We start from the raw sequence: 20,211 nt of genomic DNA, 5'->3' as shown, positions 1-20,211 counted from the left end.
AAATAAATACAACAGAGAGCGTCCTCACTGCTCTGCACATTTGTGCCGCATCTGGTCATCTCTTCCGCAACCCAACTACTTCATAGTTTTTCCTTTTCCAGAACGTTCTATGGTAGGACTCATCCAGAATGTATGCTTTTCAAATTTACTTCTTTCACTTATTGGGGGGCACAGAAGGCTCCTTCTGAGGCCATGGAATGACAGTTGCTTTCGAGTTTAGACAATTATGACTAAGACCACTGTAAATATCTGTGTGAAGGTTTCGGTACGGACCCAGCTTTTCAAGTCCTTTGGGTAAACGTCAGGATGTGCAGCTGCTGGGCTGTGTGGTAAAAAATATGTTTTATCTTCTCTTCCAAAGTGGTGTACACCATCTTGTATTCCCAAGCAGCAATGAATGAGCATTCTGTTTGCTCCACATGCTCATTGATGATTGGTGTTCTTGATTTGGGCTGTTTGAGTAGATGTGTGGATATCTCTATTGCTTCTCTCTCTCTCTCTCTCTCTCTCTCTCTCTCTCTCTCTCTCTCTCTCTCTCCCTCTCCCTCTCCCTCTCCCTCTCCCTCTCGCTCTTTCTCTTTCTGATTTTTCGAAACAGTGTCTCACTATTTAGCTCTCACTGTCCTGGAACTCACTCTGTAGCCCAGGCTGGCCTCAACTCAGAGATCCACCTGCCTCTGCCTCCTGAGTGCTGGGATTAAAGGTGCGTGACACCACACCTGGCAGTTCTGCAGTTCTTTCTTTTGTCTTCTTTTCTTTCTTTCTTTTTTTTTTTTTCTTTCTTTTTTTGGTTTGTCAAGACAGGATTTCTCTGTGTAACAGTCCTTGCTGTACTGGAACTCCCTTTGTAGACCAGGTTGGCCTTGAACTCACAGAGATCCACCTGCCTCTGCCTCCTGGGTTTATAGGAGTGTGACACCATGCCAGGCCAGTTCTTTCTTTTATCAGATGCTGGTCTGGTTTGCTTTCTATTGCTGTGATATGCACCATGACCAAAAATCAACTTGAGGGAGAAAAGGGTTTATTTGGCTTACACATCGTGATTGAAGTCCATCATCTTAAGGAGAGTGCAGGCAGGAACCTGAAGGCAGGAACTTATGCAGAAGGAGCCATGGAGGGATGCTACTTATTGGCTTGCTTCCATACTTTGCTCAGCTGCTTTCTTACACAACAGAGCACCACCTGCCCTTGGGAGCTCCTTCCACAGTGGGCTGGGCCTTCCCTCAACAATTATTGATATAGTAAATGTTCCACAAACATGCCCACAGGCCAATCTGACAGAAGCAATTCCTCAACTGAGGTTCTCTCTTCCCTGAAGACTAGTTTGTGTCAGGCTGACAAAAAGTAACCAGCACAGAAGCCTCTGGTAGCATGTCTAAAAACCTATCACCCGGCCCGAGGCCATCTAGGTTTCCTCTTCCGTTCTTTTCCCAGGAGTTCGTAGCTTTGCATCTCACAGTCAGGCCCGTCTTCTGTGTGGAGTGCTTCTGAGGAAGATTATGGTGTGTCTAGGTGCATTGCTTTCCTTTTTCTGCATGCCAATGCTCAAGCCCACGCACCTCGGAGGAAACCATTCACAGTCCCACCAGAGCTAATCTCAGAACTCAGAGACAGCTCCCCACCCACCCTACCCCCGAATTCCCCGTACGTGTCCCCATCTCACTGTTCTCTCGTGGAGTTGCAAACTCCTTAGGGTACCCTGTCAGGGGCAGAGACAGGCCCACTTAGCACCGAGGACCACCCGACCCAGCACAGCTTCCCATGTGACGGGCTGCTGTTTGCTACCTGTATTCCATGAAGTCAAAGCAATTATTAAGGGACTTAGCCAGGATCAGAGAAATCTATTTCCAATCTAAGACCAGTCTGAGTGATTACCTAGTTACAATACACCTGTCACATAGAAGCGAGAGCTTTTCAGGAGGGGACCCTGTGGACAGCTGCTTCATCAATTGGCAATAGATTGGTAGTAATAAACGAGTTCTGGTCCTCAGCTTTATGGATCCAGTAACTTCTGGGCCCCCTCCCTGAAGATAGTTAAGCTGAAAAGGATCCATCCCGCAGCTTTATGCTTGTAAGAGACCAATTGAAAACCAGCTCATTGAGTCATTCATTATCAAAAGTATTTCTCAGGTGCTGGGCAGATGGCTCAGTGGCTAAGGCCACTGGCTGCTCTTCCAGAGGACCTAGGTTTGATTCCCAGCATCCACATGGTGGTTCACAACTGTCTGTAACTCTGGCTCCTGGGGATCCTACACCCTCATTTGGACTCTTCAGTCACCAGGCATACACGTGATGCACAAACAGAGACAGAGAGGGTAATTTTTTTTTAATTAAAAAGTATCTCTCACACTTGGGATCATGTACACTCTCAAATATATCTCAGCTTAACATTTAATTTAAAGTAGCAGGAGACTTGAGGTGATCACTTGATCAATAGAGTCACCGATACAAATCCAGAGTGGTTGCTGATTATTACCTGCTGGGGCTCTCTCAAAAGACAGCAGTGATGTTTGTTGACTTGTGTGAAAATATTTCCATATCCTTAAAATGAAGACAGATGAAAAAACCTTAAATATTCTATAATGAACTCTTCGGCTCTGAGGCTCTGAGGCTATAATTTAGATTCTGATCTGGAAATTAGGGAGAAAGGCCCTGTTTGAGAGCTGGGCAGTGTATGCTCACAGGATGCTCCCAAGCAGGTTCATGCAGGAAGAGGGGTGCAGAGTAGGAGGCAGACTGGTAGACCGAGGAAAGTCAGCCGTTGTCAGGGAATGGGTGCTAGTTAAAGGGAGCTAGCTGTCCTGTGTGCCTCGGTGTACAAAGATGTCTGCAGAGGCTCCCCCCGTCAGGCAGACGACGCCCTCTTCTTTGCATCGTGGTAGAAAACTAGGGACTGATTCTCTCCCTCTGGCCTTTTCCTAGACTTCACATTTTGAATTCACAGACCCTTCCTGCCAACATTATTTCTAGGTAAATAGAATTGCTTTCCGTTTACAAGGGGACTTGGGTGAAATGCCACAGCCCGCACCTTTCCAATCAGCACTGGGCTACTTTTTGTCCTTGAACTGAAATTATGAGGGACCGGTTCTATACTCAAGGTAACGGCAAAACTGCTTTTGAACACTTCCTCATTTTTGTCCACAGCAGCTTGAGCTGTCACTCATTCCTCCAGCATGTGCCCACCCCCAGGCTCTGTTGAGTCGGTGCTAGGAACCAGTGAGTACCCACCGCCCACAGACACGCACTCCCTTCAGTCTGTCATGCCAGATTGGACTAGGGCCAGGCTGGGGCTGGGCTGCCTCCAAGCAGCCTTGGAGACCGCTTGCTCATTCCAGGGGGTAGCATTCAGTTGCCAATTCTTCTCAGGTCCCTCCCCAGGGAGTCTATAACCCCACTGCTTGGTAAATAACCGCTTCTTCCTTGGGATGGCTGGAACCATGCATTCTGTAAGAAGGTGCCTGGTTAAGCTTAGAAGTGTGATGACTCCAGGGGGCAGATCCTGAACTTGGGGAGGCCCGGCCAGGAGCAGTGGTGGCCTATTCTCTCTTTTACCTGTCAGCCACATCCGCTGCATGCTGATGCCAGCACTTGAGCTACAGGTGACCTCAGGCGTCCCTCAGGTCAGCCAGACTAGATGGCTGCTCTTTCCCACCAATGCCAGACTCCTCACCTACCCCACCCCCACTGCTTATCCCTGTTAGACTCTCCCCCACACTTCCAAAGCCAGCTGAAATGAGTGCTCCGAGGGACCGCCTATGATTTACAACCTGAGAAGACCACCATTCCTCTTTAAATTCCATTTCTAATTGCCACACCTGTTTCCCCAGACACATCTGTAAACAGGAACAACTGTGCAGTACAGATTTCTTATCTGTTCTACCAGGAAGTAGAGATGGGTCATAAGGCAATGTCTGACTGACTTTGCATTTCCCGTAATGTTCTCTACATTGTATATACACATCCCAGAAGGCTGGACCTGGAGGTGATGGGAAAACCAAGTTCCAAACACTTTCATATTTGTCTGTAACTGTCTGAGCGTCACTCATCCGCTCTCCAGCTGCCTACCTCCATGAGGCTTCCTGGAGAAGCTGCCTCTCAGCAGGGCCTGAGACTCCCCTGCCATCGCCACAAACCTGCAGCTAACCCGACATACTGCAGGAGGAGATGAGTTTTGTTCTTGGTCCAGCAATAAGGCCGTGTCTCTTTTGCTTAGGTAGTGGCCGAGCCTGATAGCTTGAATATCAGCCCTGTGTGGAAGGCAGGCAGCTCTCAAGCAAAGGATGGAAAAGAGACATTGGATGCATATGTAGGTGACAGCAATAAGAAGGTCCCCCTTATACGAGTCCCAGGCTGCCTATGTGGAGGGAGACGGAGACATTGGAGAGCCTGGTGTTGCTAAGACACTGATAGATCGTTTACCTTTTTGCTAATTACTCTAGTAACTTTGGATGAAAGAGTGCTTGTAAGTGCCAGGCTGGAGCCAAGGGTCCCCAGTCCCATTGCAGTCCAAGCCCCTGTGCACAAGTCATTCGGAAGTTTCTGTGAGCTACAGGGCTGCCCAGTAGGTGCAAGTAAGAATGAACACATGGACAAGTCACAGAAGTGTTGCTGTGTTGCAAGTTCCCATAAAAGCAAGCTCCCATTTCTTGCTGTGCGTTAACAGGATCGATTGTTTCTAGACCGAGCCTTGGACTTGAGTTCTGAGCAAAAATGGGGAAATAAAGGGGTGTCGTTAACACTCAGCTGAGATCACAACACCAAAGTGCCTAGTGGTCGGAGATACTCTTGCTTGGAATGGGAAGTGTTTCCTGATACTTCACATCACAAACCATGGCTTATTTTCTTTGTAAGGACATGTTTTTAAAAACTCTTTTTTTCTCCTATGAAAGGGCTTACAGCTCACTGCTGGGTATGGCTGGTGAATTGGGGTAGCTACATCAAGGGTTAGCACAGTTTCATTTATTATCACTGCTTTCATGATTTGGATTTTGAAACATCAGCTGCTGATTATGTTTTTCTGTGATGGTGGAATTGCTTAATAGAGAAAATGGGAATGAAGCCACTGCCCATCAAAAGGAGGAGGTGGGTTGCTTTCATATGAGTTCAAGTTTGAGCCATACACTCTGGTCTTGGCAGCCAATGCTGAGGAGTCAGGAATTGTGCTGAGCAAAGTGAGACCTGAAGATACCAGAGGAGCCAGGGGAGATGTGGAGGAGGAGGTGGACTCATGGAGGCTGCCCGGGGCGACTCTCTGAGCGAGGCTTAGCAGCAGTGAACACCACCCACAAATCCAGTCATAATCCATGGAGCAGAAGCATGCTCTGGGCATTCTCATTCTTTCCTTCCTTCCTTCCCTCCCTCCCTTCCTTCCTTTTTTTTTTTTTTTTTTTTTCTCAAGACAAGGTTTTTCTGTGTAGCTTTGGTGCCTTTCCTGGATCTCACTCTGTAGACCAGTCTGGCCTCGAACTCACAGAGATCTGCCTGGCTCTGCCTCCCAAGTGCTGGGATTAGAAGTGTGCACCAAATACTGCCCTGCCTACTCTTCATCTTTACAAACGGCATATTGGTAGTCTTGGGAGGTGGTAGGGGAATGGAACCAACAAATAGACACAGAGTTTTTTTTTGTTTTTTGTTTTTTTTTGGGGGGGGTTGTTTTGTTTTTCGAGACAGGGTTTCTCTGTGTAGCTTTGGAGCCTTTCCTGGAACTCACTCTGTAGCCCAGGCTGGCCTCAAACTCACAGAGATCCGCCTGCCTCTGCCTCCCGAGTGCTGGGATTAAAGGCGTGCGCCACCACTGGCGGGCTTGGACCCAGAGTTTTAACAAAGTAAACTTTGTTATACAAAAAAGATTTAGGAAGTAGTATTTGAACAAATTCCACCCCAGGGGGAAAAAGTTTCCTAATTGCTTTTATTGTTAAATGCAAGCATAGAACATGTATCTAATTAGGTTCATCCTGAGAAAAGATGTCTCCAGTTCTTCTTACATCAGTTATAAACAAATGTCTTATTTTTACCTGAAGTTTGGTATTTTAAGAAAGATGTTAAGGGACTGGGGACATCAGTGGTAAATATCACTTGATGCTCTTGCAGAGGACCTGCGTTTGTTTCTCAGCACCCACGTGACAGCTCAGTTTTCTGTGATTCCAGTTCAAGAGGATCTGACTCTCTTTTATCAGCCTCCAAAGGTACCAGACCTGCATGTGTAGTGTAAAAGGACTCTGGCCAGCTTCAGGGCATGTGGTGAGCATGGCTCTGGCAGGCCTTGCCCTTCTCCCCCATTCCCTCTGCCTTGCTGAAAACTGTTAGATTACATTCCTAAAGCTAGCCCCCCTTATTTGGCCACTTCCTCCTCCTGAGACTGACTATCGAAGTCCAGCAATCAGAAGCCCCCTTTGGCTCACATAATTAACATGCCCAGTTAAAATTAAATGCCTTATCCTAACACGGGGTGGGGGTGGGGATCCCCCTTTATCTCTATAAACCACCATTTTCTTATGTGCCACATCTGTCTCCTCTCCATCCCAAGGCAGTCCTTTGTCCCTCTGGGATAAATATTCCTGCCCCCTCTCCCTTGTCCCCTTCCTCCTCATCCCCTGTCTCCTTTACCACCGCATCCCAGCCCATCCTAACACAGACCTCCTCTTCTTCTCCTCTTAAAAACGACACCCACAAGGTCATTGGCCACTGTTTTTCTGCCTGAGTCAGAAAGCAGCCACTTTAACTTTTCTTCCCCGCTTAGTAAAGAATCTCTCTGTGAAAACACATGTTTGGGTGTGGTTCGTGCCTAACCCGGGATCTGGGAGGAAGCCACTTTTCTGGGGGGAGGGGGTCTTCTTCCTGATGCACATACATACATGCAGGTAAACACTCTACAAAGAAAATAAAAATAAATAAATCTTTTTAAAAAGATGTTAAATGTAAGTATTATAACCAAGGGATATCAAAGACAGTCCTGTCCTTGGCTCTGATCAGTGTCACCATCTCCCTGATGCCTGCTGGTGACTTGTTTACAGTTACGATGCTTCCCCGACCCTACACTCCATAGCTGTTTTCCGTATCACATGCCACTTTCTGATCTAGTAACTGACTTATTATGTTTACTATTTATTATCATCTCCTTTTACCAGAAGGAGACTTCCGTGGCAGCAAGATTACTGAGCTGCTTCTGATTAAAGATACTTTAATGCCCCAAACTGAGTCTGGCTTGTAGTAGGTAGATAGTAAACATTGCTGAAGGACTGGACAAACATTCGCTCGTCTACACCTCCCAGTCCTCTTCCACAGGCTACTCCTAACCTCAAGGAATCCTAAAGCCTTGGTCTCTCTCCCCAACCCTGATTCCCAGATTGCCCTTGAATCTGAGACTCCCCTGTTTTAGCCTCCAGAGTGCCTGGGACTATGGGCATGAGGTACATTTCTTGAAGGCAGGATTCCTCTAAGTGATCAAAGTGGAGGTGCAGATGTTTGGGGTTCGAGTTCCTCTGAGGAGCAGGCTTTTGTTTTCAGTACAGGCCTCCCTCTGAAGCCTCAGTTATCCTTGGCCGCTCAATCCCCCGGGGTGTCTGTGATTAGGAATGTGCATCCCCACACCCTGCTCCTTGAGTAGTCTTTGAAAATCACTTGATGGCATCTCTGCACGGGACGGTAGCTGGAAGTAGACTGTTTTTTGAGACCGTCAAGGTGACCCATGAAGCTTTCTGTGTGTCTGGTGCTGATCTCTCCGGGAGGCTTCAAAACGGAGACGTTTCTGCTGTTGTTCTTAATAGGTTTGCCATACCACCAGGGGAATCTTCACAGTCCTGGCTGCCTCATGGCTCTTGATTTTTATCAGCAACCTCGACAAAGGGACTGCTCTAACTTGAGGGCCTCTTTTTCTTCTCAGGCCAATTAAGATGGCTTAAAAAGCACTTGTACCTACTTGTACCTCCAAATAGTCAATCCTTTTGCCTGACAATTAAAGGTTTTTTTTTTTTTAATTAATTACATTTATTTATTTATTTATTTAGGTTTTTCTAAACAGAATTTCTCTGTGTAGCTCTGACTGTCCTGGAAACTTGCTCTGTTAGACCAGGTTGGCCTCAGACTCGGAGATCCACCTGCCTCTGTCTCCTGAGTGCTGGGATTACAAGTGTGCACCACCACTGCCAGCTAAATTATATTTATTTATTGTATGTCTTGGTGTGTCTATCGGTGGCGCAGGGGGTGGGTGGGGTGGGGGTGGGTTTACTATGCCACAGCACACCTGTGGAGGGCAGGGAACAACTTGCAGGAGCTGTTTCTTTCTACCATAGAGGTTCCAGGGATTGAACCCAGGTGTTCAGGCTTGGTAGTGCCTTTGACCGATGAGCCATCTTGTCAGCCCCGACCCAATACTTTTAAACGCGCCCATTTGTGCAGCAAGCCTGAAGTCCTGTGCTTACTGTCATCGCCGCAGCCATGGCAGGATGCCTGGCAAACTCCTCAAGTCTGAGCCCTCAGGCCATCCAAGGGCGCTCCTGTGAGTCATCCTCTGCCTTGCCCTCTGATCTCTTCATCTCTAGGCTCCTTGACACCCTGGAGCCAGATGAACCCTCAAGCACAGCCTTTGCCTTATCAGGCCCATCTTCAGGCATTAGCCTCCCAGTGGTTTATAGAACTGACTTCAAACTCCACACCCTGGAGTTCTAAGCCCTCCACCAAATGGTTCTCCCTGGTTTAGCTGTCCTTGGCTCCTACTTGACTAGAGTGAACACCCTTCTCTGTTCTGTCCTCTTCTCCTTTCTCCTGTATGTTTCCCAGCCCTGGTTCTTATCCTGATACTCATCTCCATGGTTTTGTTTAAACTGTTTCCCCTCCATCATCCACCCACCCACCCATCTACCCATTCATCCATCCATCCATCCACCCACCCACCCACCCATCTACCCATTCATCCATCCACCCACCCATTCATCCATCCAATAGATACTGGGTTTAGACACTGTTTGGGGCCCTGAGGAAATGAACTCAGATGTATAATACACTCTTTCCCCTTCTTCTGCAACCCAAGGCAACCCCAAACATATGTTACCCTCAAAAGCCAATTGAAAATTAATTTTAAAAAAGATTCCCACTGGGCAGTGGTAGTGCACTTGGGAGACAGAGGCAGGTGGATCTTCGTGAGTTCGAGACCAGCCTGGTCTACAGAGCGAGTTCCAGTACAGCAGGGCTGTTACACAGAGAAACCCTGTCTTGAAAAAACAAAACAAAACAAAAAGATTCTCAACTCTGGGAGGCAGATGAATGTACCAGTTAAGTGCAAAGAATCTGATAAATCTAGGCTGGAACTGTTCTCTGCCACCAAGTACTTAGGAAATATTGAGGAAGTTATGCAATGCTGCTAAGCCTCTCATCTGTGGAACAAGGATCATAAGTACCTCATGTGTTTGTTGTAAGATAAAGAGAAATAATAATTAGTTGTGATGTTATTTTATCTTTTTTCTTCCTCTGACAGTGCACAGCAGAGTAGATGAAAAACGTGAACAAATACTTTGAAACGAATAAATACAATGATCTGTGGTCACTTAAGGATGAGTGACTAAGGGACAGGTGGTGGTGGCGCACGCCTTTAATCTCAGTACTCGGGAGGCAGAGGCAGGTGGATCTCTGTGAGTTCAAGGCCAGCTTGGTCTACAGAGTGAGTTCCAAAATAACCAGGGATACAGAGAGAAGCCCTCCACCTCCACCCCCGCAAACTGACTGCTGCTGCTTCGGAGGGTTTGTGTCTCGTGAAACTCCTAAGCTCAGCAACTCGTAGGTTATGCATATCCAATAAACACACAGCAAATGGTCTCTAGGTTACCCCATCATCTCTTTCCTTTCTCATCCCCGACTCTTCAGGAACAATAGTGTCTGATTGTCCTTTTTGCCCCCTCTCCGGTCCACACAAACCCTTTTCCGTGGACTGAAACCATCCAGATAGTGTCTGACCCGATACTAATAGGAAAGAGAAGCTTTCAACCTGAGGGTGCCTGAGTTTTCAGCTGCTGTTAAGTGGCCATAGCAAAGCAGAACCCATGGCTTCAATTTGGTCTGTCAAAGACGGAATTAAAAGTAGATTTGAAGTTTCACAACATAGTTTCCCATATTACGGGTGCTACTGTGCATTGAAATGGTCTGTGTGCGGCTCACTGGGATGGGCAGAGATTCAATCACTGTTAATGGCTTAAGGAAATGGGCTGGTGAGAATTAGGCTCATCTATCCCAATTGGGGCAAGAAGAAGAACCAAGAGATGTGTTTTTCAGTCTTGACATCTTGCCAGCTGGAGCTGGAGGGGAATGTTTTTCTGAATTCATTGAGCAGCCCACTCACAAATCATAGCGATGGCTGCATTCAATGAGAATAGACATAATTTTTATGTATTCTCGTTAAAGACTTGCACCACCCACTCAGAGTTGTGCAGAGGATCCCTGGGGATCCTTGAAACTCTACCATATTGCTAGGTAGAAACCCACTTTAGCATAAGCCTCGATAACTGCTTTTACATAATGAGGCTGTTTACATATCTCCAAGAACACTTTGGAATATTACAAGAAAAATATGACATGGCAGATGGATTCACCAAATCCTGCACAGTCAATTATCAAAAGGTAATCACCATACTTCCTATGGGAATAATATTTAAGCATCGTATCTGTCTTGGAAGATCTATTTCATTTTAAGTAGTATTAATAATGAATACTTGAAACAGTTTATAAATCAACTTTATATTTCTAAAGCTTTCACATACTCTCACCTGGTTCTTATGACAAGCCATGGGCAAGGTACACAGTGATCTTTTTATAATGAAGGAAGAGAAACTTTAAACGATTTGCCCAAGGTCACAAGGCAGAGGTGGGTAAGAGTCCCGTGGCCATTACTGTTGTCATGATGATTATTGTATTGATTCCTTGACATGTGGCTCTCTGATTTTGTTGCTCTGCCATGCTGCATGCTGCTCGGAGAGCTGTGCAAACTGCTCCCCGCCCCCAGCTGCTTCCGTCGTCGTCTACCCCGAGCTGTTGAGGAGGCTCCTTGTCTTTCACCAGGGTGGATGAGGGCTGGAAGCTTAGCTTTGCCCTCTGGCGCCATTTCCTGGTTTTCATGGGGCCAGGCCTAGGTGAGATGCTTCCAACTAGAGCCCTTTTCTCTCTCTCATGTTTTCTGGTTTCTGAAAAAAAAAAAAAACAAAAACACAAATCTGAGAGTTGCAAGAAGCCCCTGCAGAAGGAATATCTGTTCCAGGCGGGGTGCTTCCTGTCAGTTGCTTCAGTGGGAGGATCTGCCTTTGGGGCATTTCTGCTCAGTAACCACAATCTGTGATGGTTCCAACAGGTTTTAAAGTCCTAACAGTATTTCAGGAGGAGTGTCTTGCTGACTATCAGATCAGACTGCAAATACAGATGGCTGTGTAGGTGCTTTTATTCTTAGAGACGGGAGGTACCCACACATCTGCTCCTGGGAGCTGTGTCGTTGGTTTGGGTGCTGGAGAGAGAGGTGATGACCAGCACAGCCCCTGACACGCGTGTTTAGTGTTGGGATACAACAGGTTGACTCTCCCACTGCTGTATTATCTGACATCCCTCTCTCATATGGGGTCTTTGCCTGGATTTCTTTTGGAAAAAGCAAAAAGAGAAAAACATTCAAAAGTCTAGGTAACAAAACCGGGTGCAGTGGGCTACACCTTTAATCTCACGGCTTGGGAGGCAGAGGCAGATGGGTTTCTGAGTTCGAGGCCAGCCTAGACTACATAGTGAGTCCCAGGGCACCCAGGGGCACATAGAGACCCTGTCTCAAACACACACACACACACACACACACACACACACACACACACACACACACGAAAAAAAAGAAAGGAAGGAAGGAAGGAAGGAAGGAAGGAAGAAAGAAAGAAAGAAAGAAAGAAAGAAAGAAAGAAAGAAAGAAAGAAAGAAAGAAAAAGTCTAGGTACAGAAGTTCACTAAGTTGGAGGCACAGGCTGTGTGAATGGAGAGGATTTTCTTTGCTCAAGAAAACCTTTAAAGCAAAAGCTCCAACAGAAACTGCTTGCTCCTCCAGAGCTGGACCGCATCCATGGTGCACATCTGCATCAATCCTGCTGCTGGAGGGTTGTTCTCAGGACAAAGATCTGATATTTGGATGCTCCGGAATCAGAGAACAGAGGGTGCCTGGGGAGACCCAGAGGCGGGCAGAGAGTGCAGAGCAGTGGTGTCTTCCTGGTGGTACCCCTCTCCCACCACCTAGACCCGGCAGACTCCTAAGGCCTGGCAGTCTCACTTTAGCAGTAAGAACATTCTTTCCCACAGAAAGTTTGAGACATCTGGGGAGAGACCAAACAGAACGAAGGGTGGAGGCGGGGAGACCTTCTCTTATGGAATAAGCCAAGAGTGCAAGAGCAGCATAGCCCTGCCAGAGGAAGGCAGGCAGATGGCCAAGAAAGCACTAAGAATGAGGCAGTGGGGGCAGGCCCCTCCCCCTGCACACCCACAGGCCTACAAGTGTGGGAAGGGGAGTCCACCAGTTGCCCAAGTAACCAGGGGGTGTCTGGTCTCGGAGTAGAGTCCCTCTGAGCTCTGGGCTCCAAGTGGGGGTTTGCTTATTACTTCTCAACCGCGCGGTGAGCAGTTGGAGGGTCTGAAGGGATCATGGTGGTTTGGGACTCTTGAGCGGTCTCCCTCCCACCCTACCCCACCCCCCGCGGAGTCATGGCCTTCCTGTGACCAGGAACAGATTGCATCATGCTCACCAGGGGCTGTGTGCCTCTCAAGTGCCTCAACACACGCACCCCAAATCCCATTTTTTCTCGTCCCCCTTTTCAGCATAGACGTGACTTAGATTTTTAAGTTGTCCCCTGGTGTTTGGAGACCACGCTCTTTTCCCAAAGCCTCTGCCACGCAGTTCCCGGGGCTTCAGGGCTCTGCAGTACTTATTCCTGGTTTCACCTCTCCCACTCCAGCACGAAGCCACCGAGCATCGTGGCACTTAGAGTATGTCAACCCCCAGAGCTTAGGAGGCCTAGAAGGTGGCTTTATGTCCACCAGCTGCGTGCAGCCGTCCAGAGGGGGAGGGGGGCTTAACGCCATCCTCACCACTTGGCACCTCCTCTGTTTTCAACCCCTTTCCTTTCTCCACCTAACTGCGTTCCCTAGGCTGCTTGACTTTATTTCCTGGCTCCCAGAAATCTTTGGTGTGAGAACAGGCAGAGGAATCTCCTGGGGTGCATTTGGAAGGAAGGGAGTAAGCTCGGGCTTGGATAGCTTCCACTAGCGGAATCTACACGGTGGTGCTTAGCCCTGCCTCACAATAGAATCATCTGGGAGCTGTTTAAAAAAGAAAAAAAAAAAAATTGCACCTCCCGGCCCAGGCCCAGGGATTCCGTTCAATGGGCCTGAACAAAGGTTTATTTGTTTTTGTTTGAAAAGTCTTCCCCCCATCAAAGGTATTTTCAACAACAATTCCCAGGTTACTCTACGATGACAACCACTGATTTCAAGATGGGTATGTTTAGGCGCAAGCATGGCAAGGACCCTGTGTGCCATCCAGCGGACCCGAGTGTGGTTTATCTGCAGAGGAAGCCTCCCCCTTAGGGCCAGGCAAGCAGCCGTGCTGGTCGGTGGATCCCGCTCCCTTGTGTACCAGATGTGCCCTCTAACTGGCTTTGAACTTAGGGGAGGTGGTTCTGGGTAACAAGAATCCAGTTCTGAGGCACCAGTATAGGAGGAAGTCAGCCAGGGAGAAATATGACTTCAGCGCCCTGGCTGGGGGGCGGGGTGCAGTGGGAGAGGGTTGGTTGGTTGGTTGGCTGGTTTTCTGCACATCTAAAATAAAATGCGGGGTGGGGGTGGGGGTGGGGGTGGGGTGGCGCCGAGACCACAGAAGGGGGGAAACAGAAGTAAAACTGCAGACAGAGTTGTGAACGAAAATGAGAAGATCCAGAGAGACGCACAGCCCCCCTCCTCCCCACACACCTGTTTCTGTGAACGTTTCTGTGGGTTGGGCTTTTGACTGAATTAATTACAAAAGTAGCCCTCCCTGGAAATGTGTCCCAAATCTCTGAGTGACTCTGACTCTGGCAGCTGCTTTGGGAGCGTTATTTCAGTGTCCCAGAGGAAGGGTATTTTAGGGATGAGGCCTTACCAGAAATACGAAGCCAGGGGGAAAAGAAGAAACATTACAGAATTTCCAAAAATATTTTGATAGCCATGCAAAACTTTGTAGAGGCTTGACGAAAAATCAGGGTAGGCACAGTTTATGGACGCCAAGTGGACTGACTCTGTAGTTTGGGTTATAGATGCATTATGCGTCCTGTGTTGTCAGATACACAGAAGGACTGATAGACATGTGAGTGTTTGCATGAACTGCACTTGCATGTGTGTGGATTCATATGAACGTGTGCGTTTGTTTGTGATCTGTAATTTTAGTGAGGGTCGTGGTTTGTGTACACAGGACAACTAAGTTTTAAAATAATAAAGGACTAAAGAAAACGCATGAGAAGCTGCTGGAGTTACAGCTGGTGGGGGGGGGGGGAGGGGATATGCTTGAGTTGCATGCTCAAGGTCTTAGGTTTGATTTCCAGGACTGGAGAGCCAGGTGTGATGGTGAGTGCCTTTAGTCCCAGCACTTGGGAGGCAGAGGCAGGGAGATCTTTGTGAGTTCAAGGTCAGCCTGCTCTACAGGGTGAGTTCCAGGACAGCCAGGACTACATAGAGAGACCCTATCTCAAAAAAACAAAAACAAAATCAAAAAAGAGAAAGAAAAAGATACAAGATCTTTATATATTTCATCCTAGTCTTAGTGATCTGCTCCGAGGACTTTGCCCCTTCCCGGTGGCCTAGCAACAAGGCTGTTTTATGAGTTTTCGTTTTTAATTAGTGTAAGCTAGTAGTTGCTGTCCCCTAATATTTGTTATGATACATTGTTTCTACTAACATCCAAGGGCAGCAGAGTACAGGGTGCAATTTTGTAAATAAAAGCAAAATAATGTTTATTATGCCCTGGGGTTTGGTAGATGTGGGTTAAGAATTAGTGTAGTGGACTGTCAGGGTATCTATCTTTGGGTCCTGTGCACGCTAATAAATATCTACCCATCAGTCAACTTGTCCAGGCAGCCACATCTGTTGAACTGATTGTGGATCAAAGTGAGTGAAAGCCAGGCTTTGCTTATCTCAGCAGAGAAGGTTTTCATACAAGTGATACAAATTTCCACAGAGGAAAATAAAAGTACAAGGTCTGAAAGAATTTGCTCTTCAGCAGCAGCAGCATGAGTGGGCCCTTTGCGGGATGGGGGCGGGGATACCAAGAAGAATTTAGATTGGAGTTCTGCTCCAGGACTCAACAGCAGAGCAATAACATCTTACCTCTTTCATGAAGTATGTAAAAAGACACACCACTGGATCACATTTCTTTTTCTTTATATATTTTATCGGTGGTAAGGAAAATAAATTGTATATTTAAAAAAAAATAATTTCACCCGGGTGGTGGTGGCTCATGCCTTTAATCAGGAAGCAGAGGCAGGCAAGACTATTTTCATTCACATGATTATAACTACAGGAATTTGTTTTGCTTCCTTGAACTTTAAAATATTGATGTTAGTAGGGCTGGAGAGATGACTCAGTGGTTAAGAGCACTTGCTACTTCTGCAGAGGACCTGTGTTTGATTGACAACCATCTGTAACTCAGGTCTGGGGGAATCCTATGCCCTCTTCTGACCTCCAAGGACACTTGGCACAGACATGGTACATATATATATATATACACACATGCAGGCAACACACACACATGCAACCATATACTAGTAATGTATAACAAAGAAGTGGAGTTTTAACTTCATATTGTTGCTTAAGACTGAACTTAATTAAGAAAATTTTCTTTTCTTTTTCTCTTCTTTATTTTGGTTTTTTGACACAAGGTTTCTCTGTGTAGCCCTGGCTGTCCTGGAACTCGCTCTGTAGACCAGGCTGGCCTTGAACTCATAGAGAGCCACCAGCCTCTACCTCCTGAGCGCTGGGCGAAACATACTGTTAGCACATGCACATGCTTACATGGGGAAGGGTTGGATGGACATGAAGCCCAGAGACACCGAGATTTTCCCAACATTCAAGGGATGGGACAAAAGTTATTTGGGGTCCAGAGATGAAAATCCAAGGATAGAACAACATTAACCTCTGAGGATTCAGCCTTAGAGAAGATATGAAACCGTCCCAAGGACCGACAGTTGACATCCAGGACTCCTTCCTGCTAGTATGCAAACTTCCCGGGATGAGACTCTTCCTTTGGTTTAGTGATGGACCCCACACATAGGAACTCAATGTAAGCTTTTTAAATGACAAATGAATACTTTAAACTTGAGATAAGATAAATGAGTAATGTGATATTCATTTTTCTAACTACATTAACCCTTAATTTACACCTGGGTCCAAAAGCTGCTGTCTGGGTGGGCTTATATAGAATCTACTATACAGGTAGCTACCAAACTTTAACTTTTGTACCTTTTGACTTTAACTTTTGTACCTTTGCTCTCCCTAGTTTGAGCCTTGACTATGGAATAGTTGGTCTGACACTGGGGACTCTGTCCATGGTCAGTTAATTAACATCTCCAGCAAGGTCATTCTGTAACACGCGTCACTCACTAAGCTGAAGTGCTCAGACACTGTATGATGCTGAGTGTGCATTAACATGGGGGGGGGGGGTGAAAAACCGAGTCAACACAGAATTCAACTATAAAGAAAAGGAGAAAAAGGAGAAAGTTTCCAGGTCTCCCTGAGTGCCTCCCGGAAAATAGGAATGCACCCTCAGCTAGCTGGTCCTGGTGGATTTTGAAAACAATCGACCAAAATCAATTTCACTAGTGTGTTTTTTTTTTTTTTTTTTTTTTTTTTTTTTTTTTTTTTAACATAGAATGACTGCAGCTAGAAATTTCTGACACAAATCTGGAATAGACCAAATAAGGTGAGAGGGTTAAAACCAAACAAGAACAACAAATCTCAAACTACCTGGCACCTCTTGCCTGCACCGGAGCCAATTCCAGAGGGCCAGTACTGCTGCCAAGCCACACCCACCTCCCAGGCCGGCCCGCCTTTCTCCTACAGACAGGTTCAGGCCTCTCTCCCTCTGGCTTATCTCCCTTTCTGAATAGAACTCCATAATCTGATGACTGGACTCTTTTGCTTAATTCCTATCTTAATAGCTGTATTGCAATCTCTCTCCCATCTCTCCCAGTCTCTGTTCCATCTAAGCCTGTGCTTTATGAAACATGTCCCCGAGGTGTGTCCATGTTGTAAGACACATATACACCAGGACACAGCATGGTTGGCTCCATGTGTCCCTCACAAAAGGCGTGACGGTTTATGTAGTCTGGACCTCCAAGAGGTTCACACCCAAGTAAACAGAAAAGACAGGCAAATAGTGGGTGATAATGAGGTAAATGAATAGAGCAAGACACTATCAATGATAAGGAAAGCATTTTAAGAGCAGGATGAGCGAGGAAACAGGGTTATTTCTTTTCATAGAGAAGAGTATAAAGGCCTGGCAACTCCAATAGAGTTACGATGTATTCGCTCCCTCATCTGATAATGAGGTAAATGTATTCCTCTGGAAACTGTGAGGTAGGAAGAAGATGGATAAGACACACTTCCTACTTTCAGAGGTTACAATTGAGAGAGCTATGACGTGTGCATCCACATCTACAACATTAGGTAAAGGTTGGGTGTTCCAAGGAATACGGAGACCTCGGAGAGGAAGCAGCAGTCTGGCGAGGTAGAAGCCTTTGAACCAAGCTTAAAGCTCAGTGGGGGAATTTCATATTTGAATTTCATATTTGTCATGTAACTGAGGTCAAGGCAAAAAAAACAAGCCACATTAATTGAAACAGCAGCATTGCCTGGCTAATAATTGTCACAGCAACATTTTCATGATCTCACAAAAATCCATTCACTAATGTTTTTTGGCAGTTGTCAGGGCAGTAGTTGTTAGTGGAGGGTCACACCCTCTTTAACCTGACGAAACTCACAGAAAAGGAAACACACACCCCCAGTAAGCAGTGTGCTGTTTTGGGGGTTCATGGATTCCTGTGCCTGGTCTGGAACTGCCCAGGGTCTGTGGCCACTATGACGACCTGATGGAGGCAGCCTCTCAAGAGTTGAGAGATGTTCCTTCACTCAGCAGGCTCGTTCTATTAGAGCCTGGAGAGCTTTGAGGGAGAGAAGCCCCCCCCCCAACCCCCCCCTCAGCTTTTAACACGCCCGTGAGGCCCGATGTGTACAAATGGGGGGCCTGAGTCTGATGCTAAAGTGGTGCTGTTTGCTGTTGTGCACCTACTGGGGTGGGATGGGTGGGAATGAGAGTCGGAGAACAAGAGAGTTTTCCGGAAGGAGGATACACTTGTGCAGGAAGCTGTTGTTTTTCAAAGTTTCCCTGGTGACTCTGAAAACTGTGATGTATCCCCACACCCACTGCCTTAGGATGTTATTTTCTGTGAGCCTCCTCCATCCCTCCTGCAGAGAGACTCCTGGCAAGCCCTTCAGACATGCCCAGACGCATTCTGTATCCTGGCCTGGAGCCCAGCTTCAGCTCGGGCTAGAGCATCCCTCCTACTCCCCAGGCTGCATTAATATTGAAACTGGATGGCAAAGTAAGGTCGCCAACAAGGGAACTCTAAAATGCGGGCAGTTCATAAGTGCGCAAGAAAATATTTCTAAAACACAGTTTCATGGAGCCAGATCTGGGCTGGACCCTTCTGTTGTCAGTGGTGTGACCTGGGGTTTCTGGACGAATGTTACATTGTTTCTAATTTGCAGCTTTAGAATTAGACCCACTTCTAGGACATTATGCTAAGTGAAAGAAGCCAGGTATAGAAAGATAACTACTATGTGATCTCACATATGTGTAATTAAGGAAGCTGGTCAGACAGAAAGGGGAGAATGGTGGTTACTAGGGGCTGAGGCAGCAAGAAGTGGGGAGATGCTGGCCAGAGGATGCCAAGTTTTGATTAGATGGGGTAAGTTCAGGTTCACTGTACATCATGGTGACTGTAATTAATAATAATGAACTGAATACTTGAAAATTGCTAAGACAGTAAATTTAAACATTTTTATTACATTTAAAAAACTAATTGTGTGTGTAGGGGAGTGTCAGTTCACTCCTTCCACTATGTGGGTACTTAGCTCATTAGTCTTACCCACAAGTGCCTTTGCCCACTGAGCCATCTTGCCAGGCCTAAGTCCTAATATTTCAAGTGTCCTTAATTAATTAAAAAAGGAAAAAGATGAGTATGTAAAGTAATGCATATGTTAATTTGCTCAATTAATCCTTTCATGATATGTACATATTTCAAAACAACATGTTGTACACCATAAATGTATACAGTTTCGGCCAATGTGTGTGTGTGTGTGTGTGTGTGTGTGTGTGTGTGTGTGTGTGTGTGACCTTGCATGAGGATGTCAGAGGCTGAGTGTCTTCCTAGATCACTTTCCACCTCCTTTTTTTGAGACAGAACTTCTCACGGAACGTGGAGCTTGCTGTTTTGGCTACACTGGCTGGCCAGCCAGTCCTGGAAGTCAGGTGTTTCTGCAGTGCTGGGGTTACATGCACGCTACCACACCCCCTTTTCTGTGGGTGCTGGGGATCTGAACTCAGGCCTCCAGGCTCACACAGTAAGCACTGAACCCACAGAGCTGTCTCCCCAGCCCCCAGTTTTGATCAAATTATATAAAAAAGCAAACTACATTTACTACCTCTGTTTTTGGTCATCTTAACACAAGTTAGGATCATCTGGGAGAAGGATACGTCAATTGAGAAAATCCATGGGATTGGCCTATAGGCAAACCTGTGGGGCCTTTGCTTGATTATGGGGAAGATCTCTGCCCATTGTGGGCGGTGCCATCTCTGGTCAGGAGGTCGTGGGGCGTGTAAGAAAGCAAACTACCAGCTTTTCTGTGGGTGCTAATGAGCAAGCTAATAAGCAGTGTTCCTTCATGGCTTCTGTTTCCGTTCTGCCTCCAAGTTCCTGCTTGAGTTCCTGCCCTGACTTCCCTTCACACGTGAGCTGCTGGAGGAAACAAACCCGTTCCTCCCCACGTTGCTTTTGGTAATGGTGTTTATCATGGCAACAGGAACCTGACTAACGCCGTCTCTAACCCAGGCTTGCTTTGGCCTTCAGTTTTCCTTTTTCATTTGCTTTTTTTTTTCTTTACTTATATTAATGTAAAGCTTTT

At 46.6% G+C, this 20,211-nt stretch overlaps 1 long non-coding RNA gene across 1 annotated transcript; it reads right to left on the bottom strand.

The window, feature by feature from the left end:
* Nucleotides 1-10,706: 10,706 nt before the first annotated feature.
* LOC128100497 (uncharacterized) lies at nt 10,707-13,817 on the bottom strand. Its single transcript, XR_008214816.1, has 2 exons — nt 11,446-13,817; nt 10,707-11,168 (listed from the first exon to the last, which is right to left on the bottom strand). It is a non-coding gene; the product is annotated as an uncharacterized LOC128100497 (long non-coding RNA).
* Nucleotides 13,818-20,211: the final 6,394 nt, after the last annotated feature.

Source organism: Peromyscus californicus, unplaced genomic scaffold, assembly GCF_007827085.1.
Source record: "Peromyscus californicus insignis strain IS unplaced genomic scaffold, ASM782708v3 Scaffold_7__1_contigs__length_154581171, whole genome shotgun sequence".
Taxonomy (NCBI): Eukaryota; Metazoa; Chordata; class Mammalia; order Rodentia; family Cricetidae; genus Peromyscus; species Peromyscus californicus.
The sequence above is the reverse complement of the archived record's forward strand: the minus strand, read 5'-3'. Positions and strand labels throughout refer to the sequence as shown.